The sequence below is a fragment of the Diceros bicornis genome (assembly GCF_020826845.1).
Source record: "Diceros bicornis minor isolate mBicDic1 chromosome 21 unlocalized genomic scaffold, mDicBic1.mat.cur SUPER_21_unloc_1, whole genome shotgun sequence".
NCBI lineage: Eukaryota > Metazoa > Chordata > Mammalia > Perissodactyla > Rhinocerotidae > Diceros > Diceros bicornis.
The window spans coordinates 2,087,196-2,113,479 of record NW_026690885.1 but is presented as its reverse complement, the minus strand read 5'-3'; the positions used below and the strand labels follow the sequence as shown (position 1 = coordinate 2,113,479).

At 36.5% G+C, this 26,284-nt stretch overlaps 2 long non-coding RNA genes across 2 annotated transcripts; both read right to left on the bottom strand.

Moving 5' to 3' along the window:
* Positions 1-1,326: 1,326 nt before the first annotated feature.
* LOC131401877 (uncharacterized) lies at positions 1,327-5,390 on the bottom strand. Its single transcript, XR_009218072.1, has 3 exons — positions 5,372-5,390; positions 1,907-1,964; positions 1,327-1,343 (listed from the first exon to the last, which is right to left on the bottom strand). It is a non-coding gene; the product is annotated as an uncharacterized LOC131401877 (long non-coding RNA).
* LOC131401876 (uncharacterized) lies at positions 5,389-25,284 on the bottom strand. Its single transcript, XR_009218071.1, has 4 exons — positions 25,168-25,284; positions 15,901-15,964; positions 6,807-6,902; positions 5,389-5,569 (listed from the first exon to the last, which is right to left on the bottom strand). It is a non-coding gene; the product is annotated as an uncharacterized LOC131401876 (long non-coding RNA).
* Positions 25,285-26,284: the final 1,000 nt, after the last annotated feature.

Below are 26,284 nucleotides of genomic sequence, written 5' to 3'. Positions count from 1 at the left end.
ATTTTTATTTCAAATTCAATGTTTATCCATAAACATTTCACTACTTTAACATTACAAGTATTTTAAAGGGTGAGCACATACTGTGAAGTATTTAGGGTACTTGTGGAAAACCCTAAAGAATATCACAAACTTCATGTGAGATAGGAACAGGGCTCAGTGCTGTAACCGCCAGTTCATGCATTGTGCCCATAAACCATCCATTTTTTACCAACAAATCATATATATATATTTTTTTGTGTGAGGAAGATCGGCCCTGAGCTAACATCTGCCAATTCTCCTCTTTTTTTTGCTGAGGAAGACTGGCCCTGGGCTACCATCCGTGCCCATCTTCCTCCACTTTATATGGGACACTGCCACAGCATGGCTTGAGAAGCAGTGTGTCGGTGCACGCCTGGGATCCGAACCGGTGAGCCTCCGGCCGCTGCAGTGGAGCGCGCACACTTAACTGCTTGCGCCGCTGGGCCAGCCCCAACAAATCATAATTTTTAACTTCCAGATAAATATGTTTTCAAAGCTGTTCACTTATGAGAACATATTCTCATTTTATTAATACTTCCAAACCCCAAAGATATTTGGAACTTCTCCTTTGGAATTCCTTTGATAACTAGTTTTCTAGTCATACAGAAAAATCAGTTATGTTCTTTTATGGGCCCTGACAGTGTTTAACTGCAACCAACATACTACTCATAAGATGGGGCCTTTTGACCATTTCTAAAATATTAAACCCATCCTCAAAGGATGACATTTTAGCATCACAGCAGACATTCAAAATAACATGCTAAAAGCCCTAGAAGCAACTCCAAAGAGGAGGCCAGAATGTTCTTGACAATGGTAGTACCTTTAGGCTAGGACAGAGCCTCTAGCTGGCCCTCTGGAGGGGGCAGCAGTCACCTGAACATACCATTTCTGGTGACCTGAATACAAATCAGTCATTTTATATTATTGCCGCACTACACAGAGTGGAGTTACACAGTAGATAACAGATGAAGAACCTGGGCCTAGCCAATGAACTATTTTCCAATTACTACAGCCATGACGACCTAAATTCGTCTCCATCCTTGTATTGCCTAATGAACTCCTTTTATAAAAACAAATTTATTATAGCAAATTAATAAATTATTCTTTCTAATTCATTCAAGATCTCATTCATTTTTTTCAATTTAAATAAACTGTTCTGTTTAAAAAGCAATCATTTAGGTATTTCAAAAGAATGTGAAGGAAATATCAGTAGGAAGAATTTCTTGAAAAACAAGCCAACTATACCGTCTGTGGTCTGACGAAGTACTGGAGTCAGAAGGTCCTGATATTCCTTTACTTGGCTGGGATTTTGCCTCTAAAAACTCCTAAAATGTAAAATATAAAATCCAGCAGTATCTGAGCTCAATAAGCACCACAGAAATTTTACCTTAGGAAAATCTATTAGCCCAGTTATAATTATTTTGGTAATTTTCTACATAAATGATAAAAATAAAATTGAAAAAGGTAATGCAAACGTGTGTGATATTTTTTTCAGGAAATTGATTTTAGAAGGTCATGTTAGCATTTAGAATCGAAAACAGAATTTTAATTGAAATATCTCTATTTATATGTGTAAATATTATAGATATTCACAATGTTACGAATTATGGTATTCGTGCTTTCTATTCATAAAAAAACTTCTTTGCAAATATGAAAATATGTTTGCATCATTTTTTAAATAAAGTATTTCTTTAATTCTTTAAATTCTTTTACAGAAAATGATTTAATATTCACTCAGAAAGCAGAAGAGTAGCATACAAAAATGCAGAGCAGTTAACATCACTGGGTGCGGTCTATTTTCCTAGCTGAAAGGAGTCATATTTCATTTTTCTCTTCTTTAAACCACTTATATCCTATAGCTTAAATTTCAGGAGGAAAGCTCACTTACCATCAATCATCATGTAAAGGAAAAATATGGGAAATTCACATTCAATGCCATCAAATAGCTAAAACAGAAAATAAAATATTAAAAATTTCACTAAATTAACTAGAAAATTATATTAATTAGAATAATTATAGTTAGGATGTACATAAAAGATTCATTTATAGTAATAACAAAATTGGACTGATTTATAAGTAGTTTCATTGTTCTTTTTTAAAAATTTTTCTCAGAACTCTTATTATTCAAACACTCATTCATTTAATCCATCACACACAGTAGTCATTCATTCAATAAGCGTTTGTGAAGTACTCAGCAATGCCTGGCACCAACTAGACAGAGGGCTGTGAAGACAAAAAGACAGAGAAGCTGCCCTCAAGAGCTCACAGCCTAGGGGACAGGCAGGCATGTAAACGAACAACTGTAGCACCCGATGAAATCTATATACGTGATATACCAGAAACACAGGGAATGAAAGACCCAAGTCTGCCTAGGGGGTCAGGGAAGGGTGTATAGGAAAAGAGATGCTTCAGCTAATGCTTGATGGATTTCTCCAGGGAGATGAGCTAAGGGAACTCCACACAGAGAAACAAAAGTATAAACTACAGATGCATGGAAGCACAAAGTTTCTTAAAGAAACTACCAGCAATTCAGTATTTCTGGAAGAAGCAGGGAAGAAAGAGGGAAAGCTGAAGCCCAACACGGGGGCCAGGCCAGCCAGACCAAGAAGAGCCTGGCGGGTCACGCTAAGAGACTAAGACTTTGATCTGGAAGCGACACAGAACCACTGTTGAATACTGAGCAGGATCAGATTTATTCATTAGATTTACTTGCTAGATGGACAGCAGGCAGTGTTGAAGAGAGTTTTAGGGCAAGAAATGAGACCAATTGGAAGGCTGCTGGGAATAATCCAAAGAGAAAAGATGATAGCCTAAACCAAGGTTTTTCCACTTCAGCATTTATTGACATTTTGGGCAAAATAATTCTTGGTTGTAGGGGCTATCCTGTGCATTGCAGGATGTTGGTAGAATCCCTGGCCTCTACCTCCAGATGCCAGTAGCACCCACCAAGTGGTGACAATGAAAAAATGTCTGCAGATATTGTCAAAGGCCCCCGGGAGAGCAAAACTGTTCTTTGTTATGAACCACTAGCCTAAACCAAGGAGTTAATAGAGAGGAAGGTTAAATCTGTCAGCCTTGGTGAGTGACAACAAGGGGTGAGTGAGAATGAAGTGCCTAGGATGACTCTCAGGTTTGTGACCTGGGCAGAAGAGGGGGAGACGCACATAAGCAGACTGCAGGGCATCCAAGGGAGGACGTCCAGAAGGCAGGTGGATACATGGTAGGGCACTCCTGGGGAGAAGTATGAGTTAGGGATAGAGACACTAAAGTTAACAGTGATAGCTATGATTGCATGAATAGCAGAAGAGTAAGGATGGAACCCAGGAGAAGAGTAATATTTAAGAGGTGGAAGAAGAGGAACCTGCAGAGGAGACTAACAAAGACAGTGAGAGAAGTAAGCAGAGTCAGGAAGAGAATGGGGTCACAGAAAACGTTCCAAGTAAGAGAACTCAGTTAAGACACCCAAATGCCAAGGAAATAAGTGAAATAAGGCCAGAAAAGCATCCACTATGACCCAGTGACCTAAACTGACTGAAGCCAGCACAGCTCCCGGAAGTACTGGGAAGAGGAGCAGGGTTATAAGGTGAAGGAGTGAGTAGAGGCAAACGAGGTACTACACCTAGAATGGACCATGCTTTTCAGAAGTGTAGCCACAAAGAGAGAGGCGATGGGAGGCAGACAGGGGTGAGTGGTGAGGGAGAGTTTTCTGTTTGTTTTTTTAATTATGAACTTCATTGTGTTTATGTGAAGAAAAAGAAGCTGATTTGAGTTGGGGAAGCAAAACAGCGGGAAGGAAGAAGTAGGGAAGATGAGGAGACAAAAAGAAAGAGATAAAAACAGACACCTATCTATCAGGGAAGAAGACAAATGATACACCAAGAATCCTAGGAACTAAAAGAGAACAGGATGAGGTGTACATATGGAGGGTTAGCCTTAGAATGAAGAACAGACAGCAACTTCTGGGAGACAAGAGAGATGGAGGTAAGTATGGATGAAGGATAGATGCAGTGGAGGAGGCCAAACAGAAATGTAAGGCTAACAAGCAGAAAGTGAGAAGTCAAGTCTGGGAACTTGAGTACAAATGGAAAAAATTTTGAAAAGCTTATAAGAGGAGTCCCTGGCAGGGTCACATAGCAGAACTAACAAGCAGTGAAAGCAATGATGAGAACTGAAGCAAGATGGATGTCCTAAATCCGGGGTGGCATCTATCCACACTGCTGTGGCCTTTCTCAGTGGTGCTCAGCAATAGGTGGGAAATAGAGAGAGCCTGCTGGACTGATCCAAACTTGAAAGTATGCAGGGTGGTAGTTACAGGGGGTCCAGTTCAAATGTAAGTGCTGTAAATCAGCACAGGAAAGGTATTAAATAGAAAAGAAACATCTCAAGGTGTTTAAGAGATAAACGGATCTTTTGGCTTAATCTAACAGACTGCTGTAAGGTTTCAAAGATGTACACAATACAATGGCTCCTAATGCTCCCAAATGATAGTCAGTTGTGAAATTAAATAAAATGATAAATAGTGTGTCTCGCTGTTCTGCAAAACTAAATGTATACTAAATTTTAAAAGAGTATTTAATTGTCAAACAAATTACAAGGTACCATGCTGCCTGGACATTTTTTATATACAGATTCATGGGATTTTCCCTATCTTCAGTGAATGAGTCAAAATTATGACAATGCTTACAAAAGTAATTTTCAATCTACCCCACTAATTGTATTCAGCAATGTGGAGGCACGCTTACCTTTTTGGGGGGTGTTATAGTTTTCTGGACAGCTTAAAAACACCTAGTATAAATCTAGATATAGTGGTACATATGTATATTTGAAATAGAAAATATTTTAAAACTAATTATTTAGAGGACTATATTTCAAAGGGAAGTGTCTAAGTGAAACAAAAAAAAGAGCATTTGCTTAACAGATTGAAAATTGGATCACAAATAGATATTTTCTATTACATGAGACAAATGGTATGAAACAGGCAGGCAGAGTTCTGAAAGTGTGAAAGAAGAATTATTCACCCGATGAATCAATATGGCTCCATATGAGCAAATGGGCTTCACTGGTGGTAAGAGCTAACACTTATCAAGTGCTTACGATGTGCGAAGCACCAATCTAAGCATTTTTATATATACTAACTCATTTAATCCTCACAAGAACCTCAATAATAGGACCAATAATAGTAGGTACTATTATATTACCAATGAAGAATATTAACACAGAGAGGTTAATTAACATGCCCAAGGCCAGACAGCTAGTAAGTAGCAGACCCAGAAGTCAAACCCAAGAAGTCTGACTCCTCAATCGGTGCTTTTGACCACTCTGTTATGCCCTGATATGGAATAGTTTTTGATACCTTCATTTCAGCTGGTTTGTAGCAGCGTCTGTTGGGATCTTCCAGTGATGTTCTATATCCATCTCTCAAGAAACGTTTAAATCCATATTTTCCTTTTAATTTTCTAACCACTTTATCAAGTGTCTGGCTATACAGAACTTCATCATCCAGGGCAAATGCAGGATAAGTGATGCAGGGGAGCAGGGCAGCATCTGTGTTCTGGCAGCAATAAAAAAAAAGAAGGGACTGTAAGTGCCTGCAGTGATATGATCAACACAGCCCGAGGAGAATCATGGAGATGAAAAGCCGATAAAAATAAGTCAATAAATAAGGAATAGATAATAAAAGGTAAACAAATAAGAAATAAGTCAATAAATAAGTCAATAAAAGTCTTTAACTGACAGTGAGATTGCTGTGCTGCAAGGGACACACAGACGCTTATATGGTATGGTTTAGTGAAGCTTACAGAGGAGATAAAACTTTATTCACCAATAAAGAGTATTTTCAAGGTTCAACACTGGACTCAAACTTTAAGATATTAATTAAGGCAGTGTGTAAAAATTTAACACCAATAACTAATCATTAAAACTTAGTTTCTCATAACAATTTTTTGGTATCAGTGAAAAACACAAAACAATCTAAATGTCCAACAATTAGATAAGTAAATTAGCAGCCATTAAAGTTTATATTGTAGAAACATTTATTGATCTGGAAACATGTCCATTCATAGAACCAGATTATCAAATATTATGAACAATATTCTCCCAGTATTATAAAATGAAAAGTATATATGTATATAAAAATATATAAAAACATATAAACACAAATGTTGTCACCCTAAGATTATAACTGAGTGGTGGAATAACGAGTGGATATTATATTATTATTATTTGCTTATTTGTGGGTTTTGTTTTTCTTTTATCATAATCCTGCATTACTTCTATAAAACAGTTATTTTTAAATAATTAAATTATTCCATTTTGAGTGTTTTCTAAGAATAGAGCCATAAATAACCCCTATAAAAATCCGCAATTGCGTACTATAGGCATATAAAAGTTTATCAGACAAAAAAAATTGTGACTCGAATGAGAGAAAAGACGCATGAAAAATAATTTTATTCAAAAGGAATATAAATTATGAAAAATATTTTTCTAATATTCTGTGACAAAAAAATTCATTTTGGTATAATGTTGCTACTCCCTCCTGAAAAAATAAAAGGTCTACTTTTCTCCTGTTCTACAAAAGACTCGAAAGACAAAGCAGCTGTGTCCACAGCTCTGCTCACTTTCTGAACAAGACCTCCACAGACCAGGCAAGTGAGAGGCAACATCTATTCTCTCTTCTCTTCTCTGCTGGCAACCTCTAACATTCTGGAACACATTCTTAGAAAAGTAAACAAAATTACATAACAATCATAAACGATAGCTCATATTAATTTATTATAAAAATATCTCACATGAGATCTTGATTCTCTGGGTAAGAGTGAGCACAAAGTTTGCCTATTGCGATTGTGAGCATCGAGATCCACAAATATAACCGACCAAGAACAGCCCTGGAACGAGAAAGAGAAAAACATTTCCTAAATTAAGAAAAAACGACTTGTAGAACATTGGGCATTTTGACTGTAAGAAATTTCACAAAAACACTAACATTGGTTGCATTGAGAGTGGCATTACAGAAGATTTTAATTTTCTTTTTTTATACTTTCAGCATTTCCCAAATTTCTTGCAATAAACATTCATTTTATAATCATAAAAAATGTTATTTTTACATTTCCCTATTTCTCCTCAGTCTTCTTATAAATCAAAATGTATTGATTATAAGATACCTAATCAATTAAGGATATTTATGTTAATAAAAATACAAATAGTTTACTCACATTTTTGACAAGGAATAAAAGAAGAACCAATTTGAGTTCACAAAATCTGAATTGTACAGTCCTAATAAAGAATGTTGATTATATGATCAAACCAAACAAATTTAGATACAATCTAGAATTATAGATATAAAAACTACTTGATTAAAATATAGAGACAGGAGAATCTCAAATAATAAAAATGCAAATAAAAGCTAATATTCACTGTGTGTCAGGCACTGTGCTTTATGCTTCACATGGGTTATCTCATTTAATCCCCATATATAGAGGATTATTATCCCCATTTTACTGAAAAAGATGCTAAATCTTAGTTTAACAGAGCACGGGTTCAAAATCAAGTCTCTAACACAGAAGCCCACACCTTAACCACTAAGTTATACAATTTCCCACAATAAAAAATATCTTTCAAGTAAGAGCCAAAAAACTTGAACAAAAAGACAGGTGTAACAAAAAATGTCAATTGGTCTGCTAACCAAGTTAAAAAAAATTTAATATTTAGCCATTAGTGCTTTCCATATTTACGAGCATAGCCATAAGTAAACATAGCTTTGTTCTTTTACTGGGGAGCTAAACATTTTGAAAACACAGAGAATGAAACTGGAATACAAATACAGCTTCCATTATAAGAGAATACTCAGAAAAACACATGGGGAAGGGAAGAAGAGAACTATCATTCTAATTCTCACCAACTTCAAAGACGCATTCACTCTGAAACTAAAATACCTCAAATCAATCACCTAGACTGAAACTCAATGTCTAGTGGTACTAGGCCCTACCTCCAAATATCAGACTCACTATATGTACATTTTTCCTGTTAACCCATGTACATACATGAGTATTAGCTCATAAAATAGAATGATTTCTCAGGCCGGCCCGGTGGTGCAAGTGGTTAAGCGCGCACGCTCCGCTGCGGCAGCATGGGGTTCGTCGGTTCGGATCCTGGGCGCGCACCAACACACCGCTTGGCAAGCCATGTTGTGGCGGCGTCCCATATAAAGTGGAGGAAGACGGGCACAGATGTTAACCCAGGGCCAGTCTTCCTCAGCAAAAAAAGAGGAGGATTGGCAGATGTTAGCACAGGGCTGATCTTCCTCACCAAAAAAAAAAAAATAGAATGATTTCTCATTCATAATATCATTTCTTAAATCTGTTTTAACTCCGACGAGTAAATTAATAAATGAAGAAGAAATGAGTGAGGCTGTCATTCTACAACCAGATTAACGCTAAACTGTCCTTTCTATTATTTGAAATTCCCTAGTTTTCATATCCACTGACAAAATTGAATTCAACAAAGCTTCATGCGGTATCTGCCACTGTCAGAGTGATGTGTTCTCTGCTTTGAGGAAAACAAGATAGAACTTGACCTCTGCTCTCAAGGAGCTGACCCAGGTGATATTCAGTCCTAACCAGATGAATATTAAACAAAACAAAAAGACTGCACATGGAAGGCAATACATGACGATGTACCAAGATATGGGCCTATGTACCAAGTGAGTGGCTTAGATGAGAGAATAATAATGATAATAAATCTCTAAAGGTAACATAAAAAAAACAAAATAGGGAACCTGGGATACTTCATGGAGAAGGCAAGGACCAAAGCTAGGATCTGAATTTTTGTGGGAAGGGGAGCAGGCAGGGTAGTTAGAACAAACAGCAGAGAAATGAATAGGTATGAGATGTTGGGAGCCTGTGAATACACAAAATAACAGGACTTATAATTTATCCTTAGGCTCATAATTAATAAAGTTAATTTCATGCCAAATCAGTCTGCCTTGAACTGAATTTTTAAAAGATAAAATCTAACTAGTGTAATTTATAAATAATGAAGTGAAATAGCAAATTTGGCAATTCTTGCCATTATCTGATTAATATAAACAAGCCAATTTCTATTTTCTGGCCACGAATAAATGGTTTATTTATCTAAATTCATCAAAGTATTTGTTCAGGTTTCTTCCTCTGCCAGCCTCTAAGAAATATGCACAAAGGGAAAAATAATTTCATAATATTACTGGATTTTAACAGTGAGAGCAAATGCTAGTTGACTATATTGTGTGGCTGTCCTCTTAAAAAATATACCATGCTTAGGCATAGGGCCAAGATTCACAGGAAGATAAAATTCACCATAAAATTCACCTAAGACCATGGGCACCTATTCCTGTTCAGAAGCAAATTTTTAAGAAAGTCATCAAGGAGACCCTACTTATGGAATCAATTATCACCAACTTTAAATCATCAGACACATTAATTTTATGCCTGCAAATTTCAAAGGAAGTTTGATATGTCTGCATTGCTTTGAATGCTCTGCATAACATGAGCAATTTCTCTAGTCATTACCTTTTAGATTCTGGCCTCAGCTCATTTGTCAGTATTGTGATTTCTCCAATCAAAACCAGGAATATGAAAGGATGTTTTATATGTATATGTCACTCCAAAGTATCTGATTAACACTGTATATTTTATTTTCATCTTCCATTTCCTGAAATTATCACAACTCTACCATCATATCCTGACTCCATCTACAGAGCATATTTTAAGACTGATAGCTCAAACTGTATTCCCAAACTGAGTTTCCATGACTACTTTCTAGTAAATACACTAGAAGATGATTCAACCTAACCACTGTCATGGGGACTTGAGTTCCAATGGTGGGGAAGAGCTGCACTGAACCATCTACCCCAGACTCCATGACTGCAACAAACACTTTTGAGATGGTACCTAAAGCCAAGGGTGACATCTATGACCATAAGACACTGCTGATCTCTTTAGTCTCAATTCAAAGGGAAATGATTTGAAGGATTGTCTGGGCCTTTCTTTACCCCATCAATCACTTCTCTGAACCTGAGCTAATAGGCTTGCTGCCACATAGCATCAAAGCATAAAACAAGATGAACCCACTCAGTGTATCTACTACACATGATTTCTGTTCTTCTGAAAGCAAAATCATACCACAGAACTACCATCAGGAGACTTTCTTCCCTAGTTCAGCATTAAGCTGTTCTTGAGCTCCGTGGCAGAGCCTGGAGAGCAGGATTCTTACAGAAAGGATATTTACTGATGGGAATTACCCCTCTGCATCATGGCTGTGGTGGCAATGGGCATGTAAATAGTCAACTTTTACTTACTGGCCCAACAGTAGCTTCCAGCAGCCCCTCTCACAAGCCATGCTTCTCTTTTCTACAGAAGATTCTACTCACATGCGTTAAAAGAACTTTCCAACTACAGAGCGAGGTGAACCTGAGTAGTAATTCTTAGGGTTTCAGAAAGGGGAGAGCTGAGACTCAGACCCAGGAACCACAAAACTGTTGCTTAGCATGTCTATGACATTTGCTGAGTGTGAATTATAATTTATTTAAAAATTATTATTTAAATATTGTCAAATATCACTTAAATATTATATGTCACTATATTTATAGAGAACATATTTGAAAGTATGATGAAATATGTGATTCTCATATTGATGAGTATGTTTCTAAATGCTCCAAATTAGCCTTTATTATAAACTTATCACTAAAGACATTAGGCCATTTTATCACATTTTCTTCTTAGATATTTTCTGCCAAAGAAAAATAACTTGCTTTCAAAGGGAAGATTTAAATGATAAGGTTTTTTCCTTGAATAATAAGACAAGTCTGACATTCTAAAAAAAAGAAGAAAGGAAGTGTAAGAACACATAATAACCATTATCAAAGCTAAAAGCTTATTCCACCCAACAATTTTCCATAAAAATAAAAATTAACATTTGTCTTATCTCATACACTGAAGCACAAAAAGGGCAAAAGGCAAGCCTTTCACGCTGTTTGCCAAGTGGATGTCTCATTCAGAAGTTCAACAATTAAGAAGAAAATAATGTGGTCAAAAGGTAAAAACTTCCAGTTATAAAATAAATAAGTCATGGGGACGTGATATACAGCATGGTGACTACAGTTAACAATACTGTACCGCATATTTGAAAGTTGCTAGGAGAGTCGATCTTAAAAGTTCTCACCACAAGAAAAATAAATTTGTAACTACGTGTGGGTTTGGATGTTAACTAGACTTATTATGGTGATCATTTCATAATATATACAAATACTGAATCACTATGTTGTACACCTGAAACTAATATGTCGATTACACCTCAATAAAAAAATTAAATTTTTTAAAAAAGAAGAAAATGGCTTAAAAGTTTTCAAAAGCAAATGCACAGTTCTCACCTCTAAAGGTAGAAAGCATTCAAGATTTAAGATTTCCTGTACTAATAGTTGATATTCCAGATTCATTCCCAAGTGGCTTTGGTTTAATTCCTGTTCTGCCTCTTTGTTGCATGACCAGTGAAAAGCCACCTCAACTCTGTGACCACTCATTTTGAGAGAAGGGCCCTTCCAGCTCCAAAGATCTAAGATTGTCTGAGTTGCGATCAATAGGTGTACTTTTTCAAAGCTCTAAATTAATTTAGTTAAAGACACATGATCAGGTCTTCTAAAACACTACATCAACAGTTTTTGGAAATAGCTGAGAATATTCATCTGATCTGAAATCCCTCAAATCTTGAGGAGGTTTCTATAGGTTTTCATTTGAATAAAAACATTTCTTTGTTACATTTCTTTGTTACATCAGTTCTTTTCCCAGCCACTGACTTCTAATTAGACCACAGCCCATTGAAGTACATGGAGCAATATGATAAAATGATTAAACACTGAAAAGATCATATGCACTCTTAAATGTGCTACTATTTAGCAGGTATATTTTTAACTTTGCTGTAGAGGTGGGAATTTTAACATTAACAAAGTCAGGTTTCTGTAATTCTCCACATCAGAAACAAAAATGAAAGGGAATTGGTAAAACTAGGATACTGTTTGATATTATCCAAAAAAAAGGAACATGGAGAGCTCCACTTGCAACATGTGACATCTATGTGGCTAAAGGAATAAGACATTATTTGTCTATATTTCCATCCAAAATACTCAACGAATAGTCAACTCGGCAAACATTTGGCACACAGCTCCGCTGGGAATGGACATGAGCTAACCAAGGTCAATATTAACTCTGCTTAGAGCAGTCGTTCTCATCCTTGGCTGAACATTACAATTCCTGGGCAGTTGGAAACATCTCAAGGCCAAGGTCTCCCCCTAGACCAATTAAATCAGAATCTCCAGGGGTAGAGCCCAGCAATCAGTATTGCAAATAATTCCACTGTGCAGCCAAGACTGAGACATTATGGCTGAGGAACAATTCTAGCAGTATATTTATAACTCAGAATCAGAAAGTATAGTAGAGCAATTCAGTGCTTTTAGAGTTATGGCTAAGAGATCTATGAAAGCTTCCTGGGAAAAGTAGGCTGAAGACAGAGCCCTGAAAGATGGGTAGTTAGGAAAGGTAGCATGTATACGTGTGGGCTTCTATGTAGGTGGAGGCATATATGTAGTATATATACCAGACACATAAGCAACATACACTAAGACTCAGGGACATCAAAGGAGATGGCACGATTGCAAAAAAGAGCTGACCAATACCTTATAATGTAGACACAAAATAGACACAAAACTCCATTCAGCACACTACTTGGTATGCCATGGAAGGCAGAAGAGCAAGACCTGTATCTTTCCAGACTGCTGCTGTAACACTATTGATTTAGTCCATGACTCCTCTAAGTCTCCTTGAGATACTCTCTAGAGGCTTTTCAGTCCAATCTCTTCATTTCCGTTCTTTAACATTACCAGTACTTCATTAACAATAACAAGAGATAATATTTATTGAGGGTTTGATCTTTGCCAAGCACTATACTAAGCTTTTTATTTGCATGAAAACCTTCTGAGTTAGGTCCTAGTATCATTATCCCTATTTTTTTAGATGAGGAAGCCGAGACAGGCAAACAACTAGCCAATGTCACAGAACTCACTGGTGGGAGTACAGAGCGTACAGTGAGTCTCCTGACTCCAAATACAATGCCATTCTTTTTTTTTAATTGAGGTATAATTGACGTATAACATTATATTAGATTCAGGTGTACAACATAATGACTCAATATTTGTATATACTGCAATATGATCACCACAATAAGTCTAGTTAACATCCATCACCGTACATAGTTACAAAAATTTTCTCTCTTGTGAAGAGAACTTTTAAGATCTACTCTTAGCAATTTTCGAATATGCAATACAGTATTATTAACTATAGTCACCATGATACACATTATATCCCCATGACTTATGTTATAACTGGAAGTTTGTCCCTTTTGACCCCCTTCTCCTATTTCACCCACCCTCCACCCCCGACCTCTGGCATCCACCAATCTGTTCTCTGTATATATGTGCTTGGTGTTTTGTTGTTTTAGATTCCACATATAAGTGAGATCATATGCTATTTGTCTTTCTCTGTCTGACTTAGTTCACTTAGCATAACGCCCTCAAGGTTCATCTATGTTGTCACAAATGTCAAGATTTCATTCTTTTTCATAGCTAAATAATGTTCCATTGTATAGTCATGCATCACTTGATGATGGGGATATGTTCTGAGAAATGTGCTGTTAGGCACACTGTATGCTGTTCATCATTGTGTGACTATCACAGAGTGTACTTACACAAACCTAGATTGTATAGCCTACTACACACCTATGCTACATGGTACTAATCTTATGGGACCACCATCATATATGCAGTCCATTGTTGACCAAAACATCGCAATGCGACGCATGATTGTATATATATTTACCACATTTTTTTTATCCATTCATCCATCGATGGACACTTAGGTTGTTTCCATATCTTGGCCATCGTAAATAATGCTACAATGCCATACCTTTATGCCATGTTTATGCCTTTATACCTTTATGCCATACTCCTTCCTTCCTTCCCACCTACCTATCTATCTAATATACCTATATACATACACAAACACAAACACAGACATACACACACACATATACACACACAAATTCATACATACACACGTACACACTAATTTAAATGAATGTACTGAGAGTGAGGCAAGGATGAAAAGGAAATGAGAAGTACTGAAGGATACATGTGGGACTTCCATGAGTATGTTGACTCTTCCAGTGAGAAAGAAATGTTGACATAAGCCAAGAGATCAGTGCCAGAGGCACCAAGAATCTCCAGGAGAGGCATAATATTAATAATCATGATTTCGATAGGCTCACACCCCTCAAACCCCCATGAGCTCTGATCTCTCCATTTCTCCAGCCAGAGGTCTTGAGAGAGGAGGAAGAGTGTGGGAAGTGGGCGATTTAGTCTTGGGCACCCAAAATAAGGTGCTGCTCCCCTCTTCCCAATCCGTTCATGTCTATGTTCATTCTTCATTCTTCATGTCCTGGATGTAAGCAGAGTCCATCCTCCAAGAGGAAGTTAGAGTGAGAACAGAAGTGAGTTTGTGGATGTAGGGAGTGAAAGAGAGGCAGTTGTACTATAACACTCCAACTTAAAACTTTCTTAAATTCAAGACTTCGGGTACATAGTATTACAATTGCCATAACAAAAACCATGTTACCTTTTGCATATCTGCATAACTTTCTAAAATGTATTTTTACTGACTCGGCATTTTAATTGGTTGTTGTTTTTAGTGCCATCAAGTCCGTTCCGACCCCTAGTGACCCTGTGTACCGAAGAGCAGAACCCCGCCTGGTCTTTTTGCTCCATCCTCTCACCTTCTGGTGGTGTATCAGATAATGCTCCAATGCTATTCATAGGGTTTTCACGGCCAATTTTTTCAGAAATGTGTGGTCATGTCCTTCTTCCTAGTCTGCCTTGGTCTGGAAGCTTCCCTGAAACCTGTCCACCACGGGTGACCCTGCTGGTATTTGACATACCAGTGGCATAGCTTTCAGCATCACAGCAACACATGGCTGCCACAGTATAACAACCAACAGATGGGTGGTGAGGTTCCCTGACCAGGAAACGAACTCAGGCCACAGCAACGAGAGTGCTGAATCTTAACCACTAGACCACCAAGCATTTTAATAGCTTAGGGTTAATTATAATATCAGCTGGAAACTGCCTTTGCCCTCCCATCTTAAGAATCTTTACAAAAATTGCTAAAGACAATTAGCCTACTTCTTGATCCAGAGTAATAACCTGTATTCCTACATTTTATTCCCTTTCATTGACAACTCAATCCACGGTCACTTGATTGGGTGCAGAAACTTGTTAAAGATCTTGTTTTAAGAAAATTTAAGGCAACCCTTAGGATTTCTCTTTTATCCCGAAGAAAATGAGATTTAGACATATAATTACAGCCAGTTGAGGGTTAAACTAGGATTAAAATTTCCAATTCTTTGGCTGCACATATTACACAAATTCCCCTCTACATAAGATTTACATTAAGTTGAAACCAACATGAGAACTAATATGGAAAATATATGATATATAAGGCTAGGAATATCTAAAACTGTGAAAGCTCAACAAGAGACCTGAGGAAAAAGCTAGCGAACAAAGACAATGAGAATTCTTTATGAGATTTTTTTTCTTTCTAATTAAGCAATGTTTTTTAGTTAGAAAACTAAAATTTAACCGGCAAATCATATTCAAAGGAAAGTCTGTTCAACCATGGTCTGCCACATAAATTTCAGACATTCTCTGATCATAAGGAACAACTTGGTTAATGAATGGCCAAATTAATTAAAAACATAATTCAAAAAAAAACAATCACAGTTTACTGTTACTATTGCTGTTTTTTTTACCTGGTTGCCAAAGAGGTTGAATCCATTAATTGCTTCTAGAGCTGCTTTTGCTAAGCCAACAGAGCTAAAAGAGAAAAGGAAATACTTTATAACTCTAATATATCTGGCTACAAAATAAGAACCATTATCTGATGAATATTCACAAGTAAGTTTCTTTATTAAAACTTAGAACAACTTCTGTAGGAAGAATAATGTCTAAGAGATCGCAGTCTGACATTTCACTATTTTAATTTCTCTTTTTTATAGTTAGTGATCTTCTGGGAAAAATATTTCTAAGTTCACCTTGATCTAGGCAAATGGTCATACTATTGATGGCAGTAGTTTTAATTCCAGTATCATTTATATTCACTAACTCAAGAAAAAAAAAGATGAACTTTAGAGGAAGGTATATTATAATGATATGTGCACAGTAATAACAAGGTTGCGCATCATTAGCTCAGATCAATGTAAAAGAGCTTTTCTGATATCAACTCTGAGCCTTAAAAAAAGTTCTTGCACATCATACACTTACCACAGAGTGGGGTTTAATATACCCATTCAAATACTCTTTGCTTAGAGTCCAATAAAATAGGCATTACTTTATGCTCACAAAACAACTGATCATCATACCTCTCATTTTTTGCTATATTGTTCTGTTTATAATAAAATACGTACTCCTTTGCCCTCTCAAATGCCACATACAATAGTGCTGGAAAATGGGAAGACTCAAATTTCATTAAAAATATGACTGTCATCTTATAAATAACATTTAAATATTTTAGATCTAATATCCAGTTTATTTTACTTATTGCATTTTTTCTGTTTTTATTAAAAGCAAATGCATATGCTATTAACATCATTTAAAATTAATGATCTGTCATCATTTCAGCATTTCTCTAAAGGAGTGATTATCAAAGTGTGGTCCCCAGAGCAGTAGCATTATCTGGGAACTTGTTAGAAATGCCAATTCTCACTCCTCTCCAGGAGTGGGGCCCAACAATCAGTGTTAAAAAGCCCCCCAGGGGGTTAAATGCACTTTAAATTTGAGAACCACTGTTCTAAGCTATTCGAATCATCATTATCTACATTTTCAATGGGTTGTTTACATGAAATGTTCTCAAGTATACATTACTTTTAATACAGGATAGTAAATAGGTGGGAAACCTTTTAAAATACATGGATGGGGAAGTGGAGTAGACATAAGTTTCCCTATTTCTCTCACTAAGTACAACGAAAAACCCTGGACATCACATAACAAAAATAAAAAGCCTCAGAAAGATGGAAAGGCAGACTGGCTAGGAGCCTTAGGATTCTAGGAACAACACTTGGTAAGTTCCCTGAGTTTCCTTTTTGCCTCCAATATACCAGACTTAGAGCTAAAGAAGCCAAAAACCAGGAAATGCCTGTAGGTGCATTAAAAAAAGCCCCAACAAAAGCCTGCTCTCTCTAGCCAAAGGACCAGGAAAAGGATAGCCTAGCAAAACACAATAGACAACAACCACTCAAAATTTAGACAGTTTAAAATTTAGAGAAGAACCACTCAAGAAAAGAAAACTGTGGCCCTACCCCCACTCACTCCTGTAAAGGCTAGTGGGGAACCTAGACTTCTACATTGAGTCTATAATAAGGAACTGCACCCAGCCTGCAACCCTCTCAGCTGCCATGTGGTGTCAGAGAAGTCCAAGAAGGAAGCCAAGACTTTCATTACCAATGAGTGTTAAGAAGTCTCCCCCCTCACACTTCAGCGTCAGTGGAGAACACATGGAAAGCCTAGACTTCCACACCTGCTTGCCAGTAATGAGGTGAACCTACCCTTCCTGCTGGGATGGCATCAGAGGAGGTCCAATGGAGAGTCAGTACTTTCACTAATGCCCAGCTGCAAAGAGGCCATATCCTCTCCCTGTTCCATAAGTAGAGGCCAACTGGGAATGAGTAATGAGGCACTCCTATCCTTCCTAGCCAAGGAGGTATCAGTGGAGGCCTACTGGGGAACTAGGCATCCCAACTAGACCCAGCAACAATGAAGAGTCTCCATCTTGGATATCAAAGAAAAACCTAGACTTACATTCCTACCCAGTAGTAATGAGGTGATGACCCTGCCCCCTTCCCCTGGCAGAGTGGTGCCAAAAAAATATAGCTAAAATAGAAAGTTAAAATAAGATTCAGGGTGTTACAACATAATACTCAAAATGTCCACATTTCAATCAAAAATCACTGATCACGTCTAGAACCAGACCCAGCCAAACTGAATGAAAAAGGACAATCAATAGATGCTAACACTGAGACGAAAGCAATGTTAAAATTATCTAACAAAGATTTTAAAAAACCATAATAAAAATTCTTCAATGAGCAATTATAAATATGATTGAAACAAGTGAAAAGATAGAAAGCCTCAGCTAAGAAACAGAAAAGTGTAAACAAAGTTTTTACAAGTGAAAAATTACAATAATAAAAATTAAAAGCTCAGTGGACAGGATCAATGGCAGAATGGGGGAGAAAGAGGAAACAATAACCAAATTGGAAGATAAAACAATAGAAATTATCCAATCAGAACAAAAGAGAAAAAAATTGACTAGAAAAAAAAAACAAAGAGAGCTTCAGGGACCTTTGGGGCTATAACAAAAGATCTAACATTCATGTCATTGGACTCCCTCAAGGAGAGAAGAAAAAGGGCAGAGCTAAAAAAAAAAGTACTTGAAATAATGGCAGACAACTTCCCAATTTGCAAGAAACAAAAAGCTACAGATTCAAGCAGCCGAGTGAAACTCAATCAGAATAAAATAAATATATCCATGCTAGGCACATCAAAACTTTTGAAAACTAAAGACAAAGAAAAAATCTTTAAAGTAGCCACGGACAACATTTTACCTATAGGGGAAAAACAATGGAATGACAATGAATTGCTTACCAAAAACCACGAAGGCTAAAAGGATGTGGCGCAAGTGTTTTCAAGCATTGAAACAGAAGAACTGTCAACCCAGAATCTTATACCAGTAAATATATCCTATTTGTTTATTTATTTACACAAGACATTCTCAGATGAAAGAAAAATAAGAAATCTGTCACCAGTAGATCTACCCTAAAAGTATGACTAAAGTAAGTTCTCAAAACAAAATGATTGCAAGCAACCAACCAACCAATCAACCTTGGAACAATCAAAAAGGAAGAAAAAATATAGTAAGCAAAAATATGGGTACACACGGTAGGCTTTTCTTCTCCTCTTGAGTTTTATAAATTATGTTTGACAATTACAGCAACAGTTGTAACACTGTGGGTTCTAAATGCATGTGGGAAAAATATTTATGATAACTATAATATAAATGGGGGAGGGTAACAAGACATAAATGGAGGTAAGACTTCTATATTTGCCTCCAGTGGGTGAAATAATGACCGCGGTACGCTCAGTTTATATATATAATGTAATACCTAGAGCAATCGCTAAAAAGCTATACAAAAAGATACCTTCAAAATCATTACAGATAAATCAATACGCAATTCTAAAAAATGCTGAAGAACCCACAGGAAGGTAGGAAAAAGAAAACAGAGAAATGACAAGGCCTAGAACCTGAAGGAATAAAGTCCAAGCGAAAAATATGTGCCAGTTTAAAACATGTCTGCAAATTCTTTGACAGTCTTCCCATCAAGAGGTGGACTCTTATTCCCCTCACTAGAATATGGCCTGGTCTTACTGACTCTAACAAATAGAATGTGGTGGAAGTTATACTGCATGACCTCTAAAGCTAGGTCATAAAAGGCAATACAGCCCCCACCTGGCCCTCTCTTTTGTGACGCTGGACCTTGGAACCCAGCCACCATGTTGTGAGGAAGTCTATATGAAAAAACTTCATATAAGTCTTGTGGCAGACAGCTCCTGCCAAGGTTCCAGTCAACATTCCGATACCTGAGTGAGGAAGCCATCAAGCTGACTCCAACCCCACCCACAACTGATGGAAAATGCATAAAAGACCCTGAGCAGGAACCACCTAGCTTAGCTCAGCAACCCTCAGAACTATGAGAGTTAATACTAATAAAATATTGTTGTTGTTTTATGCCTCTAATTTGGGGTAGTTTATTGGCAACAATAGGTAACTAGAAAAGAACCTAAGTCAGGTTCCTAATTCTATCACGTACCCAGAATAAGTAGGCCCATCATACTCAGCCTTGCATGCTCCAAATGGAAACCAAATAGTACCTGCATAAGAATTCTAGACTCCTGGAACCTAAGGGTTAGGAGAGCCCCTAAGGGTCATCTATTCTGACAGTTCATGCCAAAACATCCATCGTCAACTGGTGTTCTTGCTTAAGAATGTGTTCCTGATGTCCTAGGAGTTCCCTTATAGCCCCCAACGCACAAACATTTACATGCATTTAACTGAGTAATACCAGAAAACCTCCACTTACAGTGTGAGGTACATGTGTTATGAAGACTGTTTGTAGTATTTTGAGAAGCGAGAATAAATAAATTATTCAAAAGGCAAATATCCAAAAGAAATACTGCACTGGAGGAGATGCACAATGTAGCTAACTCAAGGTTTTGTCTTTAACAAGACAGCTAAAGGATGAATTTGGAAATTGTCTTCTAAATAAAGCATTACAAAAACAAACAAATACTATACCTGGACTAGAGTAAATGTGGAACTCTTTCTCTTTTAACTTTCTTTCCCAATGCAATTGGTTAAATAATTGGACTTAACTGAAATTCACAAATATGTTACTTTATTATCCACTAGTTATTTAAATCTCTGGCTACAGCAAGCTATTTAGAAACTCAAACATACTCCTAATGTGATCTTACATTTTACTGGCAAATATAATACATACTGTTGTAAGAGTTAAAAATATTTTACTAGCACAAGACATTCTCAGAAAATTAAATTATTCTATAATTAGTTACTGAACATATTAATATTAGGTGAATACTACCAGTAGAACATTCACCAATCTGATTCTTGAAAAGTGTTACCTCAACATTCATTTAACAGGGCTAAAATGAAGTGATGTTCACTTGGGAGATAGTTTGTAATAAAAGTGATTTGTTGCATATTTCAAAGCTTTTCTAGAAAAGATGATGGGTTTGGACTCAGTGATTGATAACCCACCACAGAATCCAAAAAATTCATTGACAAGCATGAGAACTAAATTCACATCCTCCTGCTCATTAACACTATGCTTTAGCTCCCTGAGCCACCCAATCATATCCCCTGAAACAGCAAGGACTTGACAGGACTATAGTTTTAATGAGTGCTGATGAATTGTTCAGTACAGCAAAAATATATAAAATGAAGCAGAACGGAGGGATAGTTGCTTCTATCATAGTTCAATGACTGGAACATCAAAAATGATTTAAGAAGATCAAGTAGTTACTTTAAATAACAAGCACTGTGTGGAATAAAATGGTCACTAAAAGCATCTTAAACTGAGTAAAGTGGTGATATGATGGTTACTTATCTGATATTTTAGTGATGGCTTTCTTTATTAGAAAAGCCAAGCGAATAGAACATAAAACCATGAAAAAAAAAAAACTGAAAAATCAGATCTAAATTTCTAAATTCTCTTTGCTTCTACAGTCTTATTTGTACCGCAAATATAAGATTTAACAAAGTAAAAAAGGAAATTATGCTATTAAATAGAAAGTTCTATTTAGGAGTTAATGTTTCAAAAACTTTTCTTTCTATTTGGGCAGATATCCACATTACTAAGTTATTAAGTACAATTTTCCTTTTTCTTTCCAACAGCCAAAAAATTCAAAGTTAGTCTTGGTGAAGATTCAATTCACATCTTATAGATGACTCATCTCTTCTCCAAAACAAAGAATTTTGGTTTAAAGGTAGTCCCAAGGTGTAGGAATATCCTCACATAAATGAGGAAGGGGCAATATAAAGATTAAAATACTTTAATTCAACTTGGAGCAGCTGAGAAGACTACTTGGATACGTAATTCTGGGGGTTAAGAATTAGTGCTACAATAAATAGGTACCAAAAAGATATATGGAGGAAAATGTAATTAAATCAAATAATATAGGATTTTAAAATACATAGGCATTTGTTAAAGACTTAGAGACTGAACAAGAGAAAAGAGGAGAATTAGCTGACACAGTTCCAGACACCCTGGGAGAAACTGAAAGGAGCATGTCACTTGAGGAAAGTCAAGTCAACAGAAAAACCAGGAAAGCAGGGAACACTTGCTTAGGAAACATTTCAAGAAAATCATAGTGAGCCTAGAGCAATGGATCCTTTTCCTAAAGCCCTGAAAAGGGTGAGGCAGCTGCTAGAATGGGGTTCAAATAAATGTAAAGAGATCACCTTTCAGAAAAAAATTCTAGGGTTTATCTAAGAAATACTAAATAATTCAAAAACTTGGACTAAAAGGGATACCAGCAAACCTGGGGCTGAAAAGGGCAGATCAGGAAGGGTCTGATCAAAGCATTAAGCTGAATCAAGCTGTACTGATTACTAAACAAAGATATACTTGAAACTTATAACAGTTTCACCAAGAGCATATACCCTACTGTTCTTTCAAACTTTAGAAAAACTTTTTAAGACTTGAAAATACAACGTGAAAGAGCAGAAACAACTTTGGACTTGGAGGCCAATCACCTGGAATCCAGTTCTGGTTCTACTACCTACTGGGTTGTATCATTTAAAGGCAGGGTCGGGGGGAGATCGCTAAACCTTCTAAACTTTAGTTTCTTCCCGTAGAAAAGGCAATAATGTTCCCTGCCCGACCTAAATAAAATATATTCTGTAACTGTACAGTGCCACAGATTGCAATTATTAAAGGACCACTGAGAATGGATGCTGAAAAGGGAGCCTCTGACCTCAGAATACTATGTGTGCCTTTTGGGGGCCTAGGGGTGGTAACCTTCTTTGATCAAGTTGCAGCTTAGAAGGGATGTGCCCAGTGTGATAAGGGAAGAAAGGAACATTCACCAAGCCAGTCGCTTTGGCCAAGGCCCTAGTGAGCACCAAGGCAACAGTCAGATTGTGCTCTGTCTCTTTTCTGACTCCTGCTAAGGAGGACCGTATAGTACACAGCTAGAGGCAAAGAAAGCCAGAAGGCAAAAAGGGTGGTATGGGTACTTACAGCAAGAGTTACTGTATACTACTTCAGGCTGTCTGAAATGAGGAGGACAGCTTAAGGATATAACAGGGTATTGCACTAAGCAGTAAAGATCAGATCCAACCAGGCACAGACAGTTCTGGGATGTCTTACAGCAGCAACAGGCTAAGCAGCAGCTCCACATTCCACTACCCAGGCCTGAGCACAGAAAGATACTGGTCTCCCACCACTACCGCTATCAATGCGTCCATCAGCGCCAAGTCCGCCTGCAGTGTCAAAATAGACCCTTTTGGCACCAGAGGTGACACATCCAAGAAGGCTTGTGGAGATCTGAGGTCAGACACATTTGAAAAAAATGTTTAAAATTCTTATGGAGAATTGTAAAGTAGTATACCATAGAAAATTAAAAGATCAATGTTAAATGTATAAAACCCATCATCCAAACCTAATGGCAAACTTCATTACCCATCCATTTGAATATAATTGGCCTGCTACAATTAAGATTAATTTTGCATGCAAAAGGTAGCAAAGAACATCATATAATGATCTTCCAAGCCTTGAAATACAATCCTTAATGGTTCAATTAAAGATTAGCACCTTAGTTACAAGAAAACAAGTTGGAGCCTGTTTTTTCACTAGAAACCTTCCAACACCTTCACTTTCTAGGATGGTATCTTTCACCCAAGGTTCTTTCTGAGTTTACTACACTTTTTATAAACAGAAAAAACCCTACTCCAAATATTTTATACTGAAAATAATGTCAGTGGGATAACATTGGCATGTATCAAACGGTTATTAAAACGCAGATAAAAGGTCTGATAAATCATAAATGCTAGAAAGGTAAATTTTTAAAAATCACCTTTTCTAATCAAATCCACTTTCTTTCTTGTAATTTGATAATCTGGAAAATGTTGAGAACTTCATTTGGATTATGGCTGAAATATAACATTATCTTCCTATTTTTAATATTTGCCAGAATTTGTTTAATGTCTGAACTGAACTTTCCCACAAATTATTTCTCCACTTCACTGACTTCTTCACTGATTGCTACTATTCTGCTGTGTACTATAAAAATGCCTCATATGAATCATAAAACTTACAGAAAAATGTTTGTATTTTAGTTAACCAGAGTTAACTGAAGTCCTTTTTGTTTCAATCTTTGTTATTAAAATATTCTTAAATGTGTGAGTACACTTGTATTCTAGTGCTCACTTATGCCAGGTATTCAAATGCTTTACATATATATTAACTCAATCATTATAACAACTTTATAAAGTAGAAACTATTATTATCTTCATTTTATAGATGAAGAAACTGAGGCATGGAGATGATACACAGCTAGAGATCTGGAGCCAGTTTCTACATCTTAGTTTATATCTTATATTGGCTTAGTTTTCTGTGTGATTAGTTCTTCTACCCAAAAAAGTATACAGCTGTGGATTCCTCTTAACCAGTGTTTCTTAAACTGTTTCTCTACTTCAAGTTTCAATGATCTAAACTGACCTATAGTTAATCACCTTTAAATTCTTAAATCTTTTAGTGTGAAATGGATAGGACTCACTGAGCTACACTTTTTAGTTAAAAGATGACCTCCTGGGCAAAAATTTACAACATCTGAAAGGTGCAATCAGTCATTAAAACTATTTCCCTCACCCTAAGGAGTAAAGGAAACTCATAAACTACTAACATAAGTTATCAACTATTCTTGTTTATTCAAACCCCCTAAACCACAGCTCAAGATGGTGACCACACCTCTCAGAGAAACCAATGAATGTTAAGTTTTATATGAAGGGTATAAGTATCTCTGATTAGGACAAAAATCAGCTCTATAACATGGAAGGGAATTTTACATGCAATGTATATACATAGGTGTTTGGCAATTTTAATTTCCTTGATCTTTCAAAGAGTGTCATTGTAAAGAGGAAAAAGAAAATGACTTGGCTGAGCAGCAAGGCCAAGCCGTGGACTGGAGGCTGATATGCATGTACTAACACCACGGGAGGCTGGGAAAGACACCCTGCTCCTTTCCTGCATCTGTTTATGGGCACTGAGAGCAGACTCTTCTGGTTTAATTTTAAGTGAATTTCATCTGCATCACATAGGAAAAAAAAAAGAGATGAAATTAACATAGAAACCACAGTTCCCATCTAATACTTTTGATTTTTATTCATATTCAAATTCCACACATTTAAATTTAAAAAAAAAAACCCTTAGAAATAAACAAATTACCTCGAATGTAGCTCTGTGCTGCCATTATTATATTTGCTTCCTCTTTCCCAGACACCAAAATCAGGCACACGGTAAACTCTTTCTACACAAAATACAAGGTTTTGAATAAAAGAGACCTAAAAGAAACGAAATAAAACATAAGGACACATGCAGTAACAGGATCTTTCGATACTGATAAGAACAATTAGATACCGTTTGAAAACCAAATACATACTTGCCTACTAGCACTTTATTACCATGTTGAAACTCTTGTGATTATTACATTACTATTAATATTCTGCTATACCTGGCTTTTCAAATATAAAGCTTAAAATGAGAACTTAATATTATACCGTACAGATACAGAATTTAAATCCTGTCAATGCTCCAACGATAATTCTTCAATGATACACTTATTACTGTTCATGACTACTGTGCATCTTAAGAATTAAGAAAAACATAAAGCACTCTTTTATACTAGATAATAATATTTGGAATCTAAAATAGCCATATGAAATGTTAAATAAGCCTAAAACTTGAGAGATAAAAAGGTATTTCTCAGTTCTGCAACGAGCCAGTCCCATGTTGAATAAACCAGGAGTCTTGGGTCTATTACTCCTGGAATCTAATTTTCCTCCTGCCTTTTCGACAGCTATAGGTACCCATTCTTATAAACTCAAAGCTTGCACTTGGAGGTAGGCTCCAACCAACAGGTCAGGAGTCACAGCTTCCATGTAAGGATTTCAAATATTTGATGAAGTTTACACTCTCAGAAGTAACTACGGAAAGCAAAGATTACGGTCAGTTCTTATTTAATAAAACTTTAGTCATTTTAATAAAGGCAATATCTTAAGTGGGCTATGGTCCTGATTATAGGGTTTTTAATTTAGTCATCATGTTTGGTTCAATAAGACAAACTGAATATGTGCATCGAGCCTAGCCTTCATCTCAAGATCCCTCTCAAGTGGCAATATATATTCCCAACTGCCACCCTACACACACATAATTAATATAATGTATATACCTTCAGAATGACAGAATAATAACACTGAAAACCAAGGTAAGGTCCCACCAGTAGACCAGAAACTTTGAGAAATTACAGGAAGACAGAAAGCAGTAGGAAGGAATTGATCAAGAA